Below are 25994 nucleotides of genomic sequence, written 5' to 3' on the forward strand. Positions count from 1 at the left end.
GGGGAAAAAATAAGGTGGCATTCTTCCTCTTCCTTCAAATCTTAATAATGACGAGCACAACGGCCTCAACAATGCCAGCCACGTCCTACATATTTTTCTCAATGTGTCATAACAGCCTGAGAGGTGGGGGCTGATACTATCTCTGTTCTACCCATGAGAAAACAGTCTGGGAGATTTTAAATAATTTGCCCAAGGTCACACGGTTAATAAGTAGCCGAGCTGAGATTTGAACCCAAGGTTTTCTCACACCACGCCAAGCGACCTCTCCTCCGATCTTTCTCCAGCCTATGGTAGAACTGACAGGGGCTTTGGAGACAATCTCCCACTTCCCTGCTGAGATCGAAGGCCCAGAAGTGTGCACTGAATCACCCCGAGGCACCAGGCAGGTCGGTGGCAGATGTGGGGGTTAGGAGCCATTGAGGGCCAGCCCAGGGCTTTTTGCAACATGGAGGGTCCTTCCCAAACTGCCGGGATACTTGTTAGAAAATGTTTAAATTTATGTAGGAATGTGACTAATCCACATTTTTTGGTATTTGATTAGATGTGGAATATAAATGAGGAAAGCACTTAACTGAAGAACGCAAGCACTGGGAGGGCCGGGGAGGGCGGAGGGACAGAGCAACAGTGAAGTGCAGGCTGTTAGACTGTCATGGGTAAGAACTCGTTTACTACGTCTGCTGAGATCAATTCCATATTCCAGCGAAGCAACCGCAGAGCTCCGTGGCATTCATGTGTGACTGAGTCGAGGATTTGGTAATTACTCGTCGTCCCGACTGATCGCTTCATCTGTGAATGGAGCAAAAGCGAACTGTTTGTTGGACTCCTTCCTGCCCCGGAACAACCGCCTGTGTTGTTCAGCAAAGCGCAGGGATCAAAGCAGGCTGCTCATCACTTCAGATTGCCGCTTTTAAAAAGTCATTATTTAAAATTTTTTCTTGCTATAGAAGAAAGTGCAATGAGTAGAATTTCCTTTCTTAAGAAACACCTGCCATTTGAAGACGTTCAAAGACTGTAGAAGGAAAATGCATATTTTAATCATCATGGGGTCTCCTCTCAATTATAATTATCTCAGAGCTCTGGTATAAAAATATAAAACATTCGGCTAACATGGGTGAAACATCTCTAAATGATGTTACTAAAGGACTCTTTCGTTTAGTATATTATTACACCTAGCTGATTCTAAATGTCAGACTCTAATCACCAAAACTTAAAAATGTGATCTCCAGGTTGCTGTTTTTGACCTGAAATTTTAAAAGGCTAACAAATTAGAATGATCAGGTTGTTGAGACAAATGTACAGGTTCCAGGTTGAAGTCCTTTCGTCGCTAAGAACCTGCTGCGGAGAGTTAACCACGCCCATGCTGGCAGCCCGCTCTCTTGGTAGCCTGTGCAAGTCTGTATGGCCGCGTACCACCTCCTTGCTCTGCTCTCCCCCTCCAGTAAGAACCTCATTAAAAAAAAAAAAAAATGTATTTATTTCAGAGAGAGGTGGGGCGAGGGGCAGAGGAGAGAGAAACCCAAGCAGATGCCATGCTGAGTGTGGAGCCAACTTGGGGCTCAGTCTCACGACCCTGAGATCAGACCTGAGCCGAAACCAAGAGTTGAAGGCTTAACCTGTTACGCCACCCAGGTGCCACAAGAATCTCACTTTTATTCCAGTATGCCGCCTCCTCTGTGTGGCCAGAAGGCAGGGAGTGCATCTGGGTTGCTTTCATCCAATCGTGTTGGTCCCATTCAACTTATCAATAATGGGCTGAAGATTTGGTCAGGTGACAGAATTCTGGCCTTCGAAGCACGAGGGCAAGACCGTTGGGAGGACTTTAAAAATGCTGTCTGGGCTCTTTGAAAAAGACAAAGGAGGAGGTGGCTCACTTTCTGCCTCTATATGGAGTGGCCCTAAGGCGAAGGAGAGAAGGGAATCAGAGAGGACCCAAGCCGGGCCAGGTCCTGCTGCACCCGGAGATACTCTGGGTACTTCCTGCTCAGTGAGAAAATTAATGTCTTTATTGTCCAGAACTGTAACCCTCCCATGTGAACATTCAGCAGTCACCTGGAGGGTTTGTTAAAACACAGATTGCTGGGCCCCACCTCCAGGGTTTTGATTCCCTGTATCTGGGGTAAAAGTGAGAATCTGCATTTCTAATTTCTAACAAGGTCAGGTTCTGCCGATACTGCGGGCCAGGAGATCCTACTTTGATCATCACTGCTCTAAAAGGCAATTTCAGCAAGAGTTTCAATTATTTGCAGCTGGAAACATCCTAATTTATATGCATAGGTGCTGCGAAACACACAAAGATATAAAGGCCTCCTGCCTTCCAAGTTCCAAGCCTGATTTCTATGAAGCTACCCAGAAAGAAACATTCTATCCTGCCTGTCCTTTCCATCAACAGTGGGAATCTTTAAAAGCAAGTTGATCAGAATCTTAAAACATAAGGTATTTCTAGGGTTAAGAGCACAGGCCATGGAGGCAGACAGTCCTGGACTTAGAGCTCCTCAGTGCTGTCTGCACTTAGAAATTACTCAGATTGGGGCGCCTGGGTGGCACAGCGGTTAAGCGTCTGCCTTCTGCTCAGGGTGTGATCGCAGCGTTCTGGGATCGAGCCCCACATCAGGCTCCTCTGCTATGAGCCTGCTTCTTCCTCTCCCACTCCCCCCTGCCTGTGTTCCCTCTCTCGCTGGCTGTCTCTATCTCTGTCAAATAAATAAAATCTTAAAAAAAAAAAAAAAAGAAAAGAAATTACTCAGATTTGCTAAGTTTTCTCTCTCTCTCTCTTTTTTTTAAAGATTTTATTAGGGAGAGAGATAGTACAAGTGGGGTGGAGGGGTAGAGGCAGAGGGAGAAGCAGGCTCCCGGCTGAGCAGGGAGCCCGATGTGGGGCTCAATCCCAGGACCCCAGGGTCATGACCTGAGCTGAAGGCAGATGCTTAACCAATGGAGCTGTCCAGGTGCCCCAAGCTTTCTGATTTGTAAATGGGAATTAAGACTTTATGCTATAGACTGTGAGCATTACATGAGATAACATGCAAAATGCTTCTATGTATGTATGTATATGTATGTATATGTATGTAATGTTTTCTAACTGACTTTCTAACTGAAGTACAACACGCTGAGTAAAAAAAAAAAAGTCCTCATTATTCACAACTTTCATCTAAAATCCTGTCTTCGTCAGATTGTCAGAAACAAAAGTCTTCGTAATGTAAAAATATTTACCCATGAACTGTCCACTTAGAACTTTAACACTCACTCAGACATCTCTCCCCGCTAAAGAGTAGTGTCTGTTTACCCACCTATCCAAGGATCTGTAGATGACTCTACCAGATTGCACGTTGTGAATGCCTGGTAATAACAGTTATAAATTGAGGCTGCAGATCCTGCAACGGGAACGAGGTTTCATGACGTTAATTAAAGTGATGTTGAAAAAGTAATCATGTCACACTCAAATTCCCTGACAAATAATAGCCTGGTAGAAGGCGACCAGGGAAAATTTCAAAGTGAACATCTGGAATTTGGATGCTAAGATACGCTCTTCAGGAGAATGGCTTGAATATCAAAAGCCTAAGAGAAACTCTTGGTAAAAGCAACATATATTTTCACACAGAGATTCTCTCCATGATCATGTAGAAAAGACAAATGGAAACAAAGAATGCCCTATGGTTAGATCAAATTAGTTTCTCATTGAAATGACATCAGATGAGGGGCACCTGGGTGGCTCAGTCGGTTGAGTGTCTACCTTCAGCTCAGGTCATGATCCTAAGGTCTTGGGATGGAATTCTGCTTTGGGCTCCCTGCTCAGCGGGGAGCCTGCTTCTCCCTCTCCCTCTGCCTCCCACTCCCACTGCTTGTGCTCTCTCTCTTTCACTGTCACATAAATAAGTAAAATCTTTAAAAAAAATTTTTTTTAATGACATCAGATGAAATAATCAGCATTTACTCCACTTTTGGAAAAAGAAATGAACACTTGATATTATAATTTAAATCTTGTTAAATATAAAGATAAATATATTTTCAGAATTTTAGTATCATTTTTCAAGGTAAAATTGCACTTGAAACTTTCCCTCCACCATTTACTTTAAAAACTTGGGTCTCTGGTATACATGAATTCACTTTAAAACATTGAGGAAAACAGAAATCAAGACAATAAATGATATTATGTTGTTTTGTACAATACCTTAACTCTGTTCGGGAGAAACTGACAACTGCTTTCTGATAGCTATTCTTTTCTCTTCCCACAGTTACAGAAGCCTGGGCCAGTGCTGTCCAGATAAATATGTTTTCCTGACTTCTTTGAATCGATATCTGGTGGATGAGATGTAGTGAAAATGTTTTGTGAGAATTCCAGTAAAGCTGCATAAAATGCCGGCGGTATGCTTTTTTCCTTTATTCCTCCTTTCAGCTGTCTGGGATGAGGGTAGGAGTTCCAGCAGCCATTTTGGGCCACGAGATGAAGCCATATACTGAGGATGGTGCGATAGAAAGTTAGACCTCTGGTTCCCTGACATGACCATGGAGCTCCCATACCCGTCCCAAAATGTCTGTTTTTTAATTTTTTTACATGACAGACACATAATTATCCCATTAAAACTATTTCACCTGGAGGTTTTCTGTATATGCATCAGAATTCTATCTAATTATACCCTCTGATATTTGCTGGAAATCTGTTATTGATACTTGAAGTGCATTTTTACACATCACTTTAGACTATGATGATATTGGGCATCCATGTTTGGTAAAATTACAAAAAGCAAGGCAGTCCTATTTTGTTGTTTCTTATCGGAGTTAGCTCTAAGTAGAAATGTACTCAGTAGGCTGCCTTTGTGGGTTATTCACATCTGATGTTGTTCATGTTGAGTCTACGGTGTTTGAGCAGGAAGAGCCTTTGTGATTATCTAATATAGCCTCTATTTATTTCAGGAGTCCCCTTCACAACCTCCCTGTGAAATGGTCATCCAGCCGCTGGAAAAGCACTCTGGTAAGAGAGCCCCGAAGGCATAAGGCAGCCCATGCAAGGGAGAAAGACTCCCTGTGTTAATTTCGAACCTGCCTATCCGGAACTTCTACCTACTAGTTTATGGTTCTCCAGAGCCGAACTGCTTCTTAGGAGCCCGTTGGGTTCTTAAAGCTAGTATGTTGCTTTAACATCTTCCCAGTTTAGGCTAAACAGCCCTGGCTCTTTTGATTACTCTTCTTTTGAGGTACTTGGTAGCCCCTCACCCTCCTTCCTGTTTGCTCATTGATGCGTCCTGAATTGTCAGCAGTCTTCTTTGCAGAAACCCATTTCATCATGCCGTGCCTTACAGGAAACAGAGGTCATCATCTGCTATAATTATACTCGTTATAGTGGACAGTTACAATGCAGGCTTCCCCTCACAAAACAGAAGCTTACCGGGCTTTCTTCATCTTGCCTTGAAGCCCCTTATAAACCTTTAATCTCTATCAAATAAGAGGCAGGGAAACACCCTCCGAAGCAAAAACAAACAAGCAAATAAACAACAACTTGGGTAGAGAGAGGGTAGACCTTTGAAATGAGACGGACCTGTGGGTTTTAAAAATAGATCACATGCCCTACAGTGTCTGTGACCTGTTGGGCTCAATCAAATACTTGTTGACTGACTGATAATTTTCTGGAGGTGGAGGGAGGGGGCATCACCATGTATCTGAGGACAAGGAAATCAACAGTCACTGGAGGGCATGATGGAGAAACAAATAAGAAATATTGGACTAAGCCAGTAGTTTCTTATTCCTCCTGAAATACACACACAAACACACACACACACACACACACACACACACACACACACGCTAGTAAAGCCTTTAGTGCTTGCAGTATTTTTCCTTTGTCTAAATATAAGAAGCCACGGGCAGCTCTGGGCTCTCTTATCTTTTTCACAGATACCTGCCTCCCCTTGGTCCTGGGATTAAATCCCTTGATCACTATCTTACCCTTCAGCCATCACTTACCCATCAACAGTATAAATAACTGCCCCCTGCTATTTCGTTGGAGGATGCTGGAAAAAGTAGTACTTTTGCAGCAGTTGATGTTGGGTTATAGGATTCCACATAAAACAGCAGAGGGGCCAGTGGACAAGTCCTGCTCCTTAAGGGTTTTCTAGTTAATCTCTTAAGCTAGACTTCGTGCCAAGAGAAAATACACCGCAACTGGCCTTACCTTGGGCCCCTATCCTCCCCACCCCTGCTTCTTCATGATCGTAAATCCATATTCTGTCAAGAAATTAAGAAGTCATAGGTGGTGGTTTTGTAACTTAAAAATCAGGCACTGTGGTGTTGAACATTTTGCCAAAATGTGTGTTGCAGATGGGTGTGAAGATTTCCAAAGCTTCTGGATTCTCGGTGGGCTATGCCGAACCAGGTTCTCTCATCTTGTATTGGCTCTCAAATCTCTCTCTGACAAGCCTTAGCAAATCATTGTCTTTTGTTGACACCACTGTGGTCCCCATGTGTCCCATAGTCTTTTTATTTCACCGTTGACAAACCCATAAGAAGACGTCCTGCAGCCTGGAGAGTCGAGGGTCTCGAGTGCGACCTTGTGGTCTGGGTCTCCTCAGAGCGCTCAGAAATAGTGTTATCAACCGTGCCGTCTGCCACACTTGACCCCCTCCTTCGTTCCATGGTGTCGAGGGCCGATTTTTCTTTTCTCTTTTCTTTTTTCTTTTCTTTTCTTTTCTTTTCTTTTCTTTTCTTTTCTTTTCTTTTCTTTTCTTTTCTTTTCTTTTCTTTCTTTCTTTCTTTCTTTCTTTCTTTCTTTCTTTCTTTCTTTCTTTCGATTTTATTTGTTTATTCTAGAGAGAGAGAGAGTAAGAGAACACAAGCAAGGGGTGGGCAGGACACAGAGGGAGAGAGACAAGCAACTCCCCACTGAGCAGGGAGCCTGACTTGGGACTTGATCCCATGACCCTGAGATCATGACCAGAGCAGAAGGCAGACGCTCAACCGACTGAGCCACCCAGGTGTCCCTTGATTGCCCCTTTCAACACTATCCCCTTATGTATTTTGTGTTGAAAGTCTTCTCCACATTTTAGTTGGAAAGAGGCAGAGTGCAACAGGATGAAGTGAATAGGTCCATTTTTGTCACCAGATGGCGTGATGTAATATTCACCTCTGAGGCTCAGTTTGCAAACGTGAGATAAAAGGATTGGATGGGATTTTGAGGTCATCCAGCCTTCACATTCAACTATTGGGTGACTTTTGACCCTAATACTGCATTTTTAAAAAAATATTTAATTTATTTATATGTCAGAGAGAGAGTGTGAGAACACAAGCAGGGGGGAGCAGCAGTGGGAGAGGGAGAAGCAGACTCCCCACTGAGCAGGGAGACCAATGCGGGACTCGATCCCACGACCCTGGGGTCATGACCTGAGCTGAGGGCAGACGCCTAACCCACCCAAGTGTCCCCTAATATTGCATTTAAAATAGAGCATAAAAGGAAAACAGATCAAACATTCCCACTTGAATAACAAGGCTGGTTTTCTGCCTGTTCGGGGGCAGGGTAAGTGGAGCCACCATTGATTCTTATGTGGGAGCCATGCAGCCGTGGGGGAGAATTCTATAAGCTGAATCCACTCCTCATTGCGGCCAAGGCCTGTCTCACTTTTGAGCTTTTCAATGATGCAATTTGGTTTATTCAAAGGGCACAGGTAAGAAAGAATCGAATTGGCTTCATGCTAAAGCATTTAAAGGATGTCATCACAGAAAAAACTGAAGTAAGTAGTTTGAGCTGCTCGAAAGGAGGCATTCGATTGAGGCATCATCAGGCCCACCAAGACCTGTGGGATCCTTGTCCCCCATTCTGGTACCAAAATATTCTTTGAAGCTTTCCTTTAGTTACTTGTTCACAGGGGCTGAAAAGGTCTCAGGGACTTGTTTTTAACGTGCTCTTCTGGTGACCCGTTCTGGCCCTCTAGGAACCTACTCACCGAACGAAATTGAACAAGTGGGAGTCGTGACTCACCACCGCCTTCCAAGCACACGATTCAGTTCATGGATCTAGAAAACGGTAGCTAGGTAAGCCTTACATTCTCTGACTTTGAAAAATGGAAGCAATGATTATTAAACAAACAAAAAAAAAAGACTCCGACACCACGTTTCCTTTCTCCTTTTTAATAAGCTGGTTGAGTTTGTTAGGAAAGGCATTTTCCTCCTGCGTCTCAGCAACTCTCTCCCAGTCATGTGTTGGTGGAGGTCTAGAAGGAGGAGCAGTTCAGAGCTGAGTCGTGGGGGAGGCTCTGGAGCGGTGGGGAGAGGGAGCAGCAGAGCCACATTTCCTGATAGACAAGTCTGAAGAACTCAGGGGGGCCTGAGCGTACAGTGTACATGTAAGAATCAACAAGTAGACAAAGAAAATCCAGACCTTTGATGACCCCTGGTGAATAAACTAAGCACTGCATTGAAATGCAGCTAGAGCCGTAGACTCCCTTGCAGGCGAGCCCCCTGGATCGCTCCTCTCTCCCAAGTGAGGCAGAGGGTTTTTCCCCCCCCCGGAAGTGCCTGTTTCCTGTACATTACACATGCATTAGAGGCTTGGCACATCGATATCCCTCTCAACACATCAGTATTGGTGATGTCCACAGGTTAAGAAATGTGTCTGCATCCACATTATATCTGTGCGATGGCCCCTTAGATGCGACCGGTCTTATTTAGGGAACACCAAGGAATTCAGAAAGTAAGATCTGTAACTTTCTCTCAGATTAGGGATGTATTTAGTATTGTTTTTTGGGAGAGTTAGGAAGAGTAAATCAATCTTCTTATGTAACCCAAATTTAAAATCAGGGTTTAGAGGTGATCACTTGTCTGTAACTCCTGAATCCCAGCTGAAATACTCTTTCTTATGCGGCAGAAAGTCTGCATTTTTGTCAACAGCTGTGGGTGACCAGCGTGTGGTACGTGAGAGCCAGAAAGCACTCCGCATTTTGTCAGCTTGCAGGAAAGGAAAGAAATTTGTTACTGTGAGAGATAAGGCGGAGGGGGAGGGTAGACATATTTGGTGTCACCCAGGCATCCCGTTACAAAGTGCTGATGCCAAGTGGCTATTTGTACTCACCCAGAAGGGAACCTACTGGACAGTTACCATCAGGTAAAATATTAATCACTTTATACTGTTAAGACAAGTTAGCCTGTCGTGTGTGGACCAAATCCATTGGCTTTTAAGTCTTTGTTGGGTGAACCGGAGATAACATTTACATCTCTGAGATTGGTATACCCAGGGTGTTGAATTGTTAAATTTATTTCCTCTTCCCTACCCCCTTTTGAATCACCACACACTAGAGAATGCCTTAATTTCTTAAAAAAAAAAAAAAATCAACTAAATAAACATTTTGAAATGAGAAATATTATATATTCCAAATGTTGGCTTCGAGCCCTGTGAGTAGCCAGCCTTCTCTCTTCGCGGGGCTTAGAGGGGCTTGTGTAGACGTGAACACTCCCGTGAGAAAACAGTGGGGTCTTCAGGACAGGCATCTGAGCGCGTCCTCACCTTCTGGTGGAGGCTGGCGCGGCAACTCGCCAGACAGCTAACATTTCAAAGGTGGAGAGCGTCTCAGAGGTCACCTAATGCACTTCCTCTGCCACCTGCTCCATTTGCAAATGAGCAAATTGAAACCCGGAAGTGGGTGGCATTTCCGGTGCGGAGCTAAGCGCGGGGATCTCGGCCCCAGCCCGTCCTCGCTCACGTTGCGCCACTTTGCCTTCGTCGGGGAACCGTGAACGTGCCGTGTCTTTGCGGAGCGGACCACATCACCCGTGGGAATAGAGAGTAAACGGTCTAATTAAAAGTGAGTGTGGGGGAGGGGATATAATGAAACGTTGGTAGGAACTTGAGAAACAGCCCAATTTGGAGATACATTTATTTTTATCATTCTTAAACTATCTTCTTCAGATGAGGGAAGGTGTCTTCATTTCAAAATCTGTGTTTATTATTTCATTATCTGTTTTGATGAAGAGTTCTGTTATACATATAACATAATTTGAAAGTTTTGTCATAATATGATTATTGGTATGATTGTGGTGTGTTACACTCTATGGATGAAGGACAAAAACCATGGATTTATATGTTACATGTGTCAATAGTTTAACACATTTCCTAAGACTTTTTATCCCGACGTGATGCATTCTGAAATCTTTCTGTCATATTTGAAGTCTGCTCATCCCTCATGTTTATATCAAGTTTGTATTTTGATTGAACAAACGGTGGCATTAAAAAGGCTCTCCCTGCATAATGCCAGCAGGCCACTGAGTCAGAAAAGTAGCTTTGCATAAAGCATTGGGAGACACGTCCAAAATGCCTTCAAACACAAGGTCACGTGCTCTAAGTCACCCAACGAAGCATGAGTCCAGCCACCCAGACTCAAGGAATCCTTCTCCTAAAAGATCTGCTGGACACGATATGAGTTCTTAGTCATTGAGTGTTGATAATCCCAAAGGCTCAGGTATCTCATAAAACCTGTGTCCCATTTCCTAATCCCTTGAACCAAGACAAACTTCTTACCCGCGTGTGGAGCTTACTGGGGGAAGCGCTGGGAACCTAAAGACTTGACTTTGTGTCTAAACCGTGCTCTTTCTAGCTGTGCAAACTTGGGGAAGTTATTTAGCCCAGGGAGCTCAACATGGGGGATAAGGAAGATTGGTTCTGTCATATGTTTGGGCTACAGCCTACGGTTGTTCTGGGTCTGGTTATAGGGCTGTGATGTGGGGAGCCCCAGCTCAGGTGTGGGAGCTAGCCCTCGCTGTGGAGCCCATAGTAAGGTCAAAGCAAGAGCATCTCCACGGGGGTGACCCAGCATCCCCTGGACGGGGTGGGACCGGGGTTCAGTGGCACACTGTGTAGACCTGGCTGAAGCCTGGCACCTAGAAACAAAGACTTTTAAGTCTTTCCTTTGTCTAAAAAAGCCTTTGAGGTGCTTGGACATTATGTATGGGTGTGTGGTGGGGCAAGGGGCGTGGGTGTACATCAAATGACCGATCCTAGATTTTCTTCTTGAAAGGGCAGGTTTGGGGGTCAAAGCATTGATGTGAAAAAAATAATGCTGACCTAAGCAGATTAGCAGAGGCTTAGATTTCTTGCCTATTACACTGCTAATGGAAATTAATAATTTTACTGACAATCCAACAAATCTGAAAACAAACTCTTCTCATGTTAAAACGAACACCCAAACAACCAAAATCTTACACATAGAAAGGTGACATGAGTTACATTGCTCTTCCTTAGAGGACTGCTTCAGAATCTTCTGGGCTGGGACGGTCCTTTTCCTAGTCCATGCATCTCACATGTCTCTTCCCCTCTCAGAACGACCACTACACTTTTTTTTGCTAGTGCCTGTGAATTGTGCAGGTGAACACTGTAGAACCAAAAAAAATGTTGCGAAATTTGGGTTTAACCCCAAATGCAAGTAGATAAAAGGAAATGGTTCCCAATGTAGTATAAGATTCTAGAACCACACAAATGGGAGAAAGCATTCATTGGGTATCCAGTGAATATTTATTCAATGTTTCCTTAAATTTCCTACAATGATGTGCACTTGGCAGGGTATCTAAGGACTTCCAGAAGCTGATTGACATCTACCAGTCTGCTGGATCTCCTTCCACCAGCCACTTGAGCTCTGGTAATTCAGAATTACTGAACTCTGCTTCATGCTGTTTCATAGCTGTATTCCTTGACATACTCTTTGTTTTTTTCTGGATTGTCTTTCTCCCTTAGTGAACTCTTATTCATCCTTAAAGACCTGGCTCAAATGCCCTTTGTCACCTGCCTTTGCTCTGAGGGGGCATGATTAATCGCTACGTTTCCTTCATATGCCATGTTGCATTTTAATTATTTGTAAACAGATGTTTATAAGCCTCCAGACTATAAACTCCAAAGGGCAGTCACTGTGTTATTTGTTGTTCGGTGCCAGTTCCGGAAACTGGTTTGGAAGCTTTTTTTTTTTTTTTAAAGAGTGAATGAACATTTGCATATATGAATCCTAAGCATTGTGTCAAAGGGGTGGTAGATTGAGCTACAAAAATGAAGAGATGGCCTTTATACTCAAACAGATTACAGTCATGAGGAAGAAACAGACATGTTAACCTTACTTGCACTCTAAGACAAATTTCTCTTTTTTTCCCCCACTTTTAAAATTCAGATTCAGTTAATTAACATATAATGTATTATTGGTTTCAGAGGTAGAAGTCAGTGATTCATCAGTCTTATATAACACCCAGTGCTCATTACATCACGTGCCCTCCTTAATGTCTATCACCCAGTTACGCCATCCCCCCAACCACCTCCCCTCCAGCAACCCTCAGTTTGTTTTCTGTGATGAAGAGTCTCTCATGATTTTTCTCCCTCTCTGATTTCCTCCCATTCAGTTTTCCCTCCCTTCCCTATAATCCTTTGAGCTGTTTCTTATATTCCACATATGAGTGAAACCATATGATAATTGTCTTTCTCTGATTGATTTACTTTGCTTAACATAATACCCTCTATTCCATCCACATCATTGCAAATGGCAAGATTTCAATTTTTGATGGCTGTGTAATATTCCATTGTATATATATATATAGCACATCTTCTTCATCCATTCATGTTTCAATGGACATCTTGGCTCTTTCCACAGTTTGGCTATTGTGGACATTGCTGCTATAAACATTGGGGTGCAGGTGCCCCTTTGGAGCACTTTATTTGTACCTTTGGGGTAAATAGTAGTGTAATTGCTGGGTCGTAGGGTAGCTCTATTTTCAGCTTCTTGAGGACCCTCCATACTGTGTTCCAGAGTGGCTGCACCAGCTTGCATTCCCACCAACAGTGTAAGAGGGTTCCCCTTTCTCTACATCCTTGCCAACATCTGTGATCTCTGACTTGTTCATTTTAGCCATTCTGACTGGTGTGAAGTGGTGTCTCATTGTGTCTTGATTTGTATTTTCCTGCTGCCAAGTGATGTGGAGCATTTTTTCATGTGTCTATTGGCCGTTTGGATGTCTTCTTTGGAGAAATATCTGTTCATGTCTTCTGCCCATTTCTTGATTAGATTATTTGTCCTTTAGGTGTTGAGTTTGATAAGTTCTTTGTAGATTTTGGATCCTAGCCCTTTATCTGACATGTCATTTACAAATATCTTTTCCCATTACGTCGGTTGTCTAAGACAGATTTCTAAGGAACGTACCAGAGATGTTAGGTACAATGGCAGCATGGGTGCCTAGCAGTAAAAGAAAACTTTTGTTGAAAGAATAATGAAGGGAATACATATTTATTGAATGAATAACAGAAGAAAGAAAGCAAGAATGAGAGTTACTTTAAGAGCTAGAGCAAGTCTGGTGGAGGAGATAGTACTAAGCTAGAGTTTAAAAGGTAAGCAGTGGTAGAGATGGAAAAGGCTGAGTGATAGCATGGGTGAAAGCAGAGCCATGAGCACATGATGCATTAGGGCAATGATAGGCAATTCAGTTTGGTTGGAACATAGTGAATCTGGAAAAGGATGGTAAGAAATCTGTCTGATGGTCTATACTGGAAGCACTATGAAAGCCTTGGATTTTATAGAGAAAGTAATGGAGAGCTGTTGAAGGTTTCAGAGCAGGGGAGTGAGGTGCTATATTAATACATGCCTTGTGTGCGGATTAAATGAGATGATATACAGAAAATGCTTGGAACAGTGTTGGTAAAAATTCAATACTCAGTGAATGTTAGTTATTATAGTTGGATATTTTCTGGAAGAAGAAATAAGGTAGAAAGAGATTGAAGTCCAGGCAAAAATCAAGCTACAGCAATTGTTTAGATAAAAGATAATCAATTGCTAAATTTAGAAAGAAACTATAGGCATGAAAATGATTATATTCAAATGACATTTTAAAGGTAAAATGGAAATACTTTCATCACCAGTTGGTGAGCCAAGAGGAGTCGGAAGCTTCTAGCCTTGCCAGATACGGGAAGAGTAATGTTGTAGAAATAACGAAACCAGAGGATGGGGGGAGAGGGGTGGTCTGGAAGGTAGGTGATAGTGTGTGTTGTATATATCAAGTTTCCTGGATCCCTGGAACTCAAAGATGTCCACAAACCTGTTAGCTGTGTGGGTCTAAGGTCTAAAGAGGAGGTGTGGACAAGAGATGTGAACTTGTGGATCATCGGCACAGACGTGATAGTTGTCACTCTGCAAATGATTTTAAATGACCCCACTCCTAAAAAAAAAAAAAAAAAGAAAGAAAGAGTAGAGAGAGAAGCATAATGAAGACAGAAAATTTGCAATTTCTGATTTTTATTGGGGGTTCATTTAATGCCTAATAAATTTGAGACTTTCGGTGTGTGTATCTTCCTTCCTCCCCAGTCATGCTGTTTTGAGTGCCAGTGGCTGTTGAGTATGGGGAAAGCAGAACACAGGGCACGGCAACATAAATATGGATCAACTGAGATGATGTAACTCATAAGAACCTTCTTCTTATCACACACACACAAAATGCAGGTGCTTTGAAAGAGCAAAACAAGTAGGGGAGGTTTCCACCACAATGCTTGTTAGTGTGTTACTGACGTCATCATTGGTGTACCTGTCATGAGGGAAGCCTCCTGCATTAGGAGCACGCTGTAGTTTTGCTGTCCTTTGATCTGACGTGGTGTGGAGCACCGCCTTTGTCTACAGGCCTTGCGGCTCTCACAGTCCTAGAGAGTCCGTAGGGAAAGGACCTGGTAATACTTCACAATTGTACAGCTCTTTGCACCTCACAAAGCTCTCACAGGATTCTCTCAACAACCTTGTGAGGCAGGTTGGAATTATTCCTATTTTAAAGATAGGAAAATGGAGTTTTAGGTGTATTAGGACTGGGTGATGACATTGACGGGGAGGCACCTGTGTCGCTGGGATTTTACAAACTGAAACATGACTGGGGGCTGCACAGTGGTCATGGCCCTCAATCCAGGGCACATGGTCATCGGGGGTCTGGGTCCATTTCTCTTTTATTCTTCATTCCTCATCTTCCATTTCCAGTCCCTTTATTATGACAAAATACCTACTTTCGTGTATATTGAACATAGTGCTGAGTGAAAAAAGTAAAAAAATGGAATGAGATGTATGGAATGATAGCATGGGTATTCATTTTTAATATACTCATAGACAAAATCTATGTATTATTTATGGATACATTTATATGCATGGTGGGGGGGTAGGGACAAAAATATAAAAACCCTTTTTCTCCTAGGAAGCTTCTGGGAATTTTACTTTCCAGAAAGGAAATCTTAAGGTTGTAGAAAGCATGGTCTGTCAGACTTCAGCGTGAATCAGACGCTCCCAAGGGCTTGTGAAAACACAGATCGCTGGGTCCCACACCAGCGTTTTTCATTAAGGAAGTCTAGGGTGGGGCCTGATAGTTTGGCATTTGTAGCATGTTCGCAGGTGCTGCTGAGGCTGCTGACCTGGGACCATAGTTACAGGAAAAGGGAAAGCCTAGGGCAAGGGCACGTAATCTGGTGATCCGGGGGGTGTTTTCACCGTACCCACCCCAGTCAGACTTTTCATCAACCCCTAGGCCCATCTTCTATTTCAAGTACCTTTCTGGCTTTTCTTCTTCTTCTTTCTTCTTTCTTCTTTCTTCATCTTTCTTCTTCTTCCCCTATTGTCCATCTATGTCCTTCAACTGATTGTTTTCTTCAGCTCTGCCCATAGTTTGGTGACAGGGACTGAGAAGAAGTGATTGTCAAGTAAATCTGTGTAGAGCCTTCGCTCTGCTACTTACTGATTGAAAGCTGAGCAAGTTACTTAATTCCCAGTGTGTTAGTATCCTCGTATCTAAGGACAAAAAAACAAAACATAAACAAAACTGCTAAATTATTTTGTACTTTATTCAATGATTGTATTATTTGTAGTAATATGGACATTGCAATTTGGGGTGATTTTATAAATACTATAGGATAAAGCAAATAATATATTAAAAATCAAGATGTTCTAAATAAAACAGGTAGAAAATCATGTAAGTTAAGCAAAACTCTAAACTGGCAAGTGAGAATTGAAAATATCATTATTTTGTAACCCGCCACATTACTGAATTGCTCTATAACTTCTAATAGTTTGGGAGTGGATTCTTTCGAGTTTTCTATATAGGGTATCATGTCATTTGCGAAGAGAGACAGTTTGACTTCTTCTTTGCCAATTTGGGTACCTTTTATCCCTTTTTGTTGTCTGATTGCTGTTGCAAGGACTTCTAGTATATGTTGAATAATAGTGGCGAGAGTGGGCATCCTTGTTGTGTTCCTGATCTTAAGGGAAAGGCTTCCAGCTTTTCCCCATTGAGAATAATATTTGCAGTAGGCTTTTCATAGATGGTTTTTATGAGATTGAGGAATGTACCCTCTATCCCTACACTCTGAAGGGTTTTAATCAGGAAAGGATGCTGTATTTTGTCAAATGCTTTTTCTGCATCTATTGAGAGAATCATATGATATTTGAATTTTTCTTTCTGGATAATATCTAAGACACTGATAGCAAAATCAATGCTCAGAAATCAGTTGCATTTCTATACACAAATAATGAGATTGAAGAAAGAGAAATTAGGGAATCCATCCCATTTACAATAGCTCCAAAAACCATACGTTACCTTGGAATTAACCAGAGACGTAAAGGATCTATATTCTAGAAACTACAAATCACTCTTGAAAGACATTGAAGAAGACACAAAAAGATGGAAAAATATTCCATGCTCATGGATCGGAAGAATTAACGTAGTTTAAATGTCCATGCTACCCAGAGCAATCTACACTTTCAGTGCTATCCCGATCAAAATACCGATGACATTTTTCAAAGAACTGGAACAAATAGTCCTTAAATTTGTATGGAACCAGAAAAGGCCCCGAATTGCCAAGGAGCTGTTGAAAAGGAAAAACAAAGCTGGGGGTATCACAATGCCGGATTTCGAGCTGTACTACAAAGCTGTGATCACAAAGACAGCATGGTACTGGCACAAAAACAGACACATAGACCAGTGGAACAGAATAGAGAACCCAGAAATGGACCCTCAGCTCTTTGGGCAACTAATCATTGATAAAGCAGGAAAAAACATCCGGTGGAAAAAAGACAGTCTCTTCAATAAATGGTGCTGGGAAAATTGGACAGCTACATGCAAAAGAATGAAACTTGACCACACTCTCACACCATACACGAAGATAAACTCCAAATGGATGAAAGACCTCGATGTGAGACAGGAATCCATCAAAATCCTAGAGGGAGAACATAGGCAGCAACCTCTATGACATCGGCCAAAGCAACCTTTATCATGACACATCTCCAAAGGCAAGAGAAACAAAAGATAAAATGAACTTGTGGGACTTCCTCAAGATAAAAAGCTTCTGCACAGCCAAGGAAACAGTCAAAAAAACTAAGAGGCAGCCCACGGAATGGGAGAATATATTTGCAAATGATGCTACAGATAAAAGACTGGTATCCAAGATCTACAAAGAACTTCTCAAACTCAATATGCGAGAAAAAAATAAACAAATCATAAAATGGGCAGAAGATATGAACAGACACTTTTCCAATGATGACATCCAAATGGCTAACAGACACATGAAAAAATGTTCAAAATCATTAGCCATCAGGGAAATTCAAATCAAAACCACACTAAGATACCACCTTACGCCAGTTAGAATGGCAAAAATTGACAAGGCAAGAAACAACAATTGCTAGAGAGGATGTGGAGAAAGGGGATGCCTCCTACATTGTTGGTGGGAATGCAAGGTGGTACAGCCACTCTGGAAAACAGCGTGGAGGTCCTTTAAAAAGTTAAAAATTGAGCTACCCTATGACCCAGTCATTGCACTACTGGGTATTTACCCCAAAGAGACAGACATAGTGATGAGAAGGGCCATAGGCACCCCAGTGTTCATAGCCGCATTGTCCACAATAGCTAAATCGTTGAAGGAGCCGAAATGCCCTTCAACAGATGACTGAATTAAGAAGTTGTGGTCCATATATACAATGGAATATTACTCAGCTATCAGAAAGAATGAGTTCTCAACATTTGCTGCAACATGGACGGCACTGGAGGAGATAATGCTAAGTGAAATAAACCAAGCAGAGAAAGACAATTATCATATGGTTTCTCTCATCTATGGAACATAAGAACTAGGAAGATTGGTAGGAGAAGAGGGATAAAGAAAGGGGGGTAATCAGAAGGGGGAATGAAGCATGAGAGACTATGGACTCTGAGAAACAAACTGAGGGCTTCAGAGGGGAGGGTGGTGGAGGAATGGGATAGGCTGGTGATGGGTAGTAAGGAGGGCACGTATTGCATGGTGCACTGGGTGTTATACGCAACTAATGCATCATCGAACTTTACATCAGAAACCAGGGATGTACTGTATGGTGACTAATATAATTAAAAAAACATTAAAATAAAAAAAAAGAAAATATCATTATTGATCCATGTTATTTTAAAAATACATTTCCTATGGGATGCATGGGTGGCTCAGTCGGTTAAGTGTCTGCCTTTGGCTCAGGTCAGGATCCCAGGGTTCTGGGATCAAGTCCCACATGGGGCTCCTTGCTCAGCAGGGAGTCTGCTTCTCCCTCTCCCTCTACCTCCTGCTCCCATTGCTTGTGTGCACTGTCTTTCTCTCTCTCTCTCTGACAAATAGGTAAATAAAATCTTTAAAAAATAAAATACAATAAAATAAAAATATATTACCAAGATCTGACCACTGAAAGTACCTCAATTAGAGCAATGACTTCATAGGAGTGATAGGCATCCCTGGTGACCAGATTTTGGTTTCTAAATACTCTTTCCTCCTAGAAGGAATCAGAGCTCCTTTAAGAACCATGTGATTTCTGGGCTGTGGCAGGGATTAAAGATGGTGAGCCTCAAAGCTATGAAGTATTTAAGATTAATGGAATCATGTCAAAAGGAGCCAGACTTAAGGGGCTCCCATAGGCCTAATTGGGGACAATTAGAACATCAGAAAGAATAATAATCAGTGATCAATTAGAGATACTTAAATATGGATTAGTTATTAGGGTATTATATTTTTAGGTGTGATAATGGTCTCGGGTTATGTAGGGAATTTAGAAATGGATGCTAAAATATTTATGGGTGGTGTGTTATGGTGTCTATAATTTTTCAATTCCTTCAGCCAAAAATTAAATAGGTAGATAAAACAAATATGCCCAACTACTTAAAATTGTGATTATGGATAGTGAGTAGCTGGCTATTCATTTTTCTAATTTTCTGTATATTTGAGATTTTTTATAATGTAAAAAATTTTGAACTTCAAAATATTTTTAGTTTATATTATAGACGTGACATATATTTTAATGCGTGTGTGTGTGTGTGCACAGCACCTTTCACAATTTGTAGATGTTTAAAAATATTAGTTCCCTTACTTAGACTAAAAAAAGAAGAAAAAAAACCAACCCTCTCCTTGGCTCAGCTTAAATTCTTTTTTTAGAATGAAGTTTAAACAAACACACAGATAAATAAATAAACAAACAAGCAAACAAACTTCTCACCCCACACTCCCTACCACCCCATTCCTCTAATTGATTTAGTTGGCTTCCCTTTGTTGTATCAACAGAGAGAGCCTTGAGCTTTTCATTCACTCTGGATAGTGCCAAAGATTTTTTGCACTTATTCAAATCATAAGGTCAGAAAGAGAGAAAGTGGGAGAGAGAGCATGCTTTGGGAAGACAGATGGAGTGGGGAGGAGGTATGAGACAGATGGGCCTCTCTCAGAACAAGCCATGTAGCCATAATAATAAAACTGTAAACACAATTCGAGGAGAATCGTTTAAATACTAAGAGCTTGACTGCCCAACTTGCTAGAAATACAACCAGAGGTGACCTGTACTCACCCTAACCTGCCTAAAATCAGAATAGAGTTTCTCTCCTCCTAATGGAAGGCCACCTTGGCATATGTACATAGAGGTAGGCCAAGATCACTCAAGTATTAATTCATGTCTAGGTCAAGGAATACATAATCAGTTACTCATTCAACAGATATTTAATAAGCTTCTCCCACATGCCAGGCTCTTTTTTAGAAGCTTGGGATGTATTAGAGAACGAAACACACCAAAATCCCGCCCTTGTGGACAGACAATAAACAACAATAAATAAACTAAATGAGGCATGGGTTGAAATTTAAAATAGGAAGGTCAGGGGTGCCTGGGTGGCTCAGTCGATTAAGCGTCAGACTCTTGATTTCAGCTCAGGGTCATGATCTCAGGGTTGTGAGATCGAGCCCTGCATTGGGCTCTGCACTGAGCATGGAGCCTATTTAAGATTCTGTCTCTCTTTCTCTCTCCCTCTGCTCCCTCCTCTAAAAATATTAAAATAAAATAAAATAAGGTTAGGATGGGCCTCATTTAGACTGCACCATCTGGGCAAAAACTTACAGAAGGTGAAGGAGTAAACTGCTCTACTGACTGTGGGAAGAACTTTACTGGCAAAGGAATAGCAAGTGCAAAGACCCTGTGGCAGTAATGTACCCAGGAAGTCCCAGAAGTGGAGCAGAGGCCAGGAGCGCCGAGAAGGGTGGGAATAAGGAAAATGGCAGGACAAGAGGTCACAGGTAACAATGGACCAGATTACAAAGGTCCCCGAATACACTGAAGAATTTGGGTTTTGCTCCAGGTGAAAAGGGAGTCAAAGCAAGGCTTCGAGTAGAGGGGTAACATGATCTAGGTTTTATCTTTAAAGGATGGCTCTGGCAGCTGTGTTGCAAACAGACTGAGGGGAACAAACGTCGAAGCAGAGAGACTAGTTAAGGAGCTGCTATGGTAATCAGGTAAATGGTTATGGTTGCTTGGATCAAGGTGAAAGCAGTGGAATGTAACAGTAAATATAATTAAATCGGATGCTTATGGTGTAGGGAAGCAAAAGGCAATGCGTGTAGGTCCCTAATTCTCAGTATCAAATAACAACACCTTCATTTCTGTTAACTTCTCATCTAGAGATAAACTTTATCCAACATTTAAACTCTAGGAGCGAATTCACTCGTCTGTCTCTCCACAGAGTTCATGGGACAAGGCAATGGGAAGTATCTTTAAGGGCTGAAGAGCACAGGGGTGTAGCAAGTACATATAATAGGGACCCAAGGATGCAGAAGAAACTCCAGGGCCTGCTGTATTGTATGTCAATATTAATTTTGTTTCAAGCCTTTTAGATGACCCGCTCTTGCCAGGGTGCCAGAAAAAATATAGTTTTTGTTGGTTTTTTGCCAAAACCAGATTCACTTTCTGGGGGTGCTCCATGGGGCTCCTTAATGACAGTTCCTTAAAAGACGCCAGGCATCGTTCCTGTGGCTGAAGGCAAAGAAACAAAGTGAAATGGTAAGTCTGGAGTAGCTTTCAAATGACAGATTCAAATACTTGACATGATTCAGGAACAGAGCTTAGAGAATCAAGAGGATGGAGTGACTCCTGTCCGGGTCTGAAAGATCTTTGCAGCACCCCAAACTACAAGGCTGACCAGGAGAAACCGGGATTGCAGGTCAGGTTTTTCATTTGACAGTTTTATCGAGGTATAATTGACATTCAGGAAACCACATGTATTGTGTACATAGTGAAAAGCTCGGACCTGTGTGTACACCATGGTCAAGACAATGAACAGATCCGTCATGTTCCAAAGTTCCCTCGTGCTCCTTTGTGATCCGTTCTTTCCCTCTATTCCTTGATCTGATTCTGGTTCATATAGACTGATCTGTATTCTCTACAGAGTCCCTGAGATCTCTCTATGCAGCTTTCTCCTCTCTGGGGCCACCACAGTCTCCTTGGATTCTTAGCTCTGTCTCTGCAGCTGAAAGAGGGGGTCTCCTGGGCTCTACCCGGGTTCTTGCTCCCTGCACAACGGCCTGGAAGTTCTTTCAAGGCGGTCAGTAAGCTGGAGCCATCATGGGCGCCCCTTCATTACTTCCTTCCCTCAAGAATTAGTCTCTCTTATGGCCCGATTCTAGTGTCTCAAATACCCTTGCCTTATATATATTTGTCTGCGTGCGTGTGTGTGTGTGTGTGTGTGGCCATTTCTGGTGGGAAATAACTGTCTATGGTACTCCATTTCGGCCAGAAGCAGAAATACCGGGTGGAATGTTGAAGTGGAAGAATTCCATAATGCTGGCCAAAAGGAGAGTCAAGAGTTAGAGATTCTGTGCTGTGGGTAGCAGAGCTGAAATCTCATGTTAGGAATTCCAGAACTTGCCTTGTGGACAGTTGCCCTTGGCCTGGAGGTTGGTTCTAGCCACGCCAGGGGTTGGGGGCACGGTGTCATCGCCTTCTTTGATATTACCAGATGGAATTAAAGCAGTTGGGCTCAGCTGATGTGAGTCACCCCTTTTAAAATGCAAATGCCCTGGGGGGTTAATATCTACTAACCCACTCTTAACAACTAAATAGCAACCTGTTACCAGGGGCATATTGCTGTGTACCTGGCACTTGGCGGGAGCACTTTACAGCCATGAATTGCTTTAACCCTCATATCGATCCACGGAGGTCGTTTGAGCTTAGGCAGGCTGGCCAAAGCTGGGACACTCGCCCAGGGCCCAGACTCTCGAGAGGATTAGAATCCAGTTTCGATGACACCAGCCTCTTGGAATTCCAAAGTGTGATCCATGGACCGGCAGGATGAGCAGAATCTCAGGCTCTACCCGAGACCAGCTCGATCCAAACCATCATTACAGCAAGGAGCCCTGTGATTCGCATGGACACAGTTGGGAAGCCCTGCTCCAACCCATGCCCAACCCTCTCTCCCCGTCGATGGTTGAGGCCTGGAACACCGTCATGGCTCAGGCAGGGGTGGGGTGCCATGGGGGATGATCTGAGCAACCGGAGATGGAGAAGCATCTAAGGTACCGAGTCCCTGCTCTGTGCCAGGAACTGTTCTACAGGGCTTTCGGTTACCAAGTGACTTCATCCTCCTACAAATCCATTAGGTTTGTCCTCATTTTATAGATGGGGAAACGACTTCAGAGAGCCCCAGGGGCTCGTCCGACCAATTTATGAGTGGCCTCAGGCAGGGTGGCTCCAGGACGCCCTTCACACTGAGAGCATCGTGACCTAGGACAGAGGGTGGAAGAAGAGGCAAGGTCCAGGGAAGAGGAGGAGAGAGGAACAAGAGACCAAGAGTCTTGGTAGAGGCGAAGCTGTACATGGTAATAGAACCCCAGGGTGTTCTAGGACCAGTCTGTTTCTTTCGCATAGCTGAAACTCAACACCTTATTCGTGCAGGTGAACACCAGTAAATGCTGCAGAAGACTTCTTGTCTGTTAGAGAACATGATGAAGGAATAGAGAGGAATCATTTGGGGTGTACAAGTCTCTGCTAATGCTGTGGCAAGCAGAAAGAAGACAACATACTCAGGCTATTTCTGTGTAGTGTAAAGCAAAGAGATAAAAACATGAAGCTGCTGGGGCGCCTGGGTGGTGCAGTTGTTAAGCGTCTGCCTTCAGCTCAGGGCGTGATCCCGGCGTTCTGGGATCAAGCCCCACATCGGGCTCCTCCACTGGGAGCCTGCTTCTTCCTCTCCCACTCCCCTGCTTGTGTTCCCTCTCTCACTGGCTGTCTCTCTCTCTCTCTCTCTCTCTCTCTGTCAAATAAATAAATAAAATCTTAAAAAAAATATGAAGCTGCTGGCCTTAATTAAAAGGATAAAGGGTTGCTGATTGGTATTTCCTTGTAGGCTTTATAGAAGCTTTAAATTTAAAAGGACATTGCAGCTTGCTGACATTGGCGAGGCTTTTTGCCTGATGTCGCGTGGCTTAATTGTGCTCATGCTTACTCGTTAGGTTTACTGAGATATATTTAGATATAATCTATAGGCCCGCCTCCTAGAGGAAAAAAATACAAAAGCCCAAGTCAGCAGGCTTCGGGGGCACAATTCAAGGCCTATGTCTTTTATTGTGCTCCGCTTCAGTTAATTAGCTTTCTAATTATGATTTAAAATTGTTATTTTAAATCCATTCTCAGACTGTGTTGAGGTGACATATTACTTTAGAAATAATAGAGATTTGCCTTTAGCTCTGAGAGTTAACGCTGTCCAGAAAACCGTTATTCCCATGCTTTCCTTTCCCACACCAGCCCTGGTTCTTTCTGATCTCCCACGTCACCCACAGGACTTGCCATCAGCCAGAAAACGCCACCAACCGGCCCCATACTCAGAAATGGCTCATCTCACTTGGCTCTCCACCTTATTTTATTCTGCTGTATTCCTCCAATTCTTTTACTTGGTTTTTTGCTCTTTTCCAAAAAAAAAAACAAAAAACAAAAAAACTTTTCCCTTTTACAGCTGCAGTTCATTACGCTCTGATCCAAGGATGCCCGGAGTCCTATAGTATGTCGGCTTTGACCTGGCCTCCAGGTGGCTCCCAATCTCGCCATGAATTAGACACCTTGCTCCCCCAGTGACAGCCCCATGTGAGCCAAACCTTGGAACTAACCTGCCAGTCAAGTGCCGTGGTGGGGTGCATTTGAAACCCACAGATGAGAGAGAGAGAAATCCATCGCTGGACCCTGCCAAGTCTGGGCAAAATTGCAGTAGGGACAGGCTTGCCTTCCCCTACTATCATCCTCTCTAAGTTCGTCCCTTCTCTGCTCTCTCACTCTCTCCCTTGTATCTAGAAATGTCAATGTTTTTTTCTTCAGAACAATTCTGATCTGAGTCCCGTTCTCAGTAATTACTCTTCACTGGACGACGGATGTCTGGTCCCATATACCTAAGCACAGATGTCTTTAAAAGATACTAGCGGGTGGTGCTTCCCAGCTTGAAAATGGTGTGGGAGACTTAATAGGCCATCTGAATGCGATCTCCTAGCTCAGCTACTGAAGTTGCCTTAGCACCTTCCAGGAACAAGGCAGGATGGAAGTAAATACAATAGGAAGCAAACCAAAGAACAACAGGAGCAGTAACGCCTTTCGTGTTGGAAGGCCTGCACCGGGGCACACGCTGTGACCCGTCTGTGGATCGTCCTCCAGATCCCTTTCTCCTGGGAGCAAAGCTGCTAAGCTGCCGACAACAGAGCCCAGCCGTCGCTTAGCACCACGTGCGGTCACACGTAGTCACGTGACTCCGTTTGGAACAATAGAATATTTGAAGGTATGTTATGTTCAACTACTGTGTCACTTGCAAACTAAGATAAGATTCTCGCTCTGGACTTCGCGTCTGTCTGCCAGAATTTGGATAAGACCGCAACCTAGCTTTGCCCACCCAGATGCACGCAGCACCCAAGGAGAGGGCGGAGTGCTAATATGGAAAGAACTTGGGTCCCTGAATGATTCCCTTAGAGCAGAGCTGCCCCCACCAGCCTCTCTGGGCTAGACTGTTAACGCTAGAAATACATTTCTATCTTGTTTAAGCCATTGTCTTTGGTTTCTTTTGTTCTATCAGCCTGACACCCGCCCTAACTAACACAGGAAACTACAGGGGGTGTGGGGAGTGTCGCAGTCATTACTGTGAGAAACTTAGGGCTTAGACACCTGCGTTGTGGCTATTTGGCATTTTGGAAAAGTTCTAAGTCTCCCTCTTCCCTAGGAAGATAAATTGATTTAGGGATGGGGGCCCTTTCTACCTGAGAGCTGTGGTTTGCAGAGTTTCCATGTTCATCAGAATCACCTGGAGGCTTCTAAAAACACAGCTTGCTGGGCAACACTCCACAGGTGTCTGATTCATCTGGGGAGGACCCAAGACTCTGCATGTCTAACGAGCTCGCAAGTGATGCTGATGCGGCTGGTCTGGGGACCACTCTGAGAGCCCCCGCGAGCTCCTCCACCTCTCCTCTAACAGCGTTTGAAGAAATCTATAGTCAGCACTGGTTGGATGGGGCACTGTGGAAGCACGGTCGAGGCCCTTCCCCATAACCCACAGCCTGCGTGAGTTCTCGGGGGAATTCTGCTGCTGTGCACGCCGACAGCTTCGCGCTCAAACCCACGGACCTCAGAAGCGCTGGGGGTTTGTAGCTCTGGTAGCAATCCGTGGCCAACCAGGGATGCTGTGGATGAATACATATGCATGCTCCCCCAGCCTTGAGCAGAACCGTCTGAGACAGGTTCTTT

At 43.3% G+C, this 25994-nt stretch overlaps 1 protein-coding gene across 6 annotated transcripts in view; it reads left to right on the plus strand.

The window, feature by feature from the left end:
- Positions 1 to 240: 240 nt before the first annotated feature.
- Positions 241 to 25994, plus strand: part of RFX3 (regulatory factor X3) — a 439312-nt gene continuing 413558 nt past the window's right edge. For 5 of the 6 annotated variants that reach the window (XM_045772591.2, XM_045772590.2, XM_045772596.2 and 2 more), the window contains exons 1-4: positions 241 to 386; positions 4233 to 4362; positions 4912 to 4969; positions 7920 to 8019. The gene's annotated coding sequence lies outside the window, so the exon portion shown is untranslated. The remainder of the gene's footprint in view (positions 387 to 4232; positions 4363 to 4911; positions 4970 to 7919; positions 8020 to 25994) is intronic. The other variant, XM_045772593.2, reaches the window with a different exon arrangement.

Source organism: Ursus americanus, chromosome 34, assembly GCF_024610735.1.
Source record: "Ursus americanus isolate L20-20 chromosome 34, mUrsAme1.1.p, whole genome shotgun sequence".
In the NCBI taxonomy this organism is placed as follows: domain Eukaryota; kingdom Metazoa; phylum Chordata; class Mammalia; order Carnivora; family Ursidae; genus Ursus; species Ursus americanus.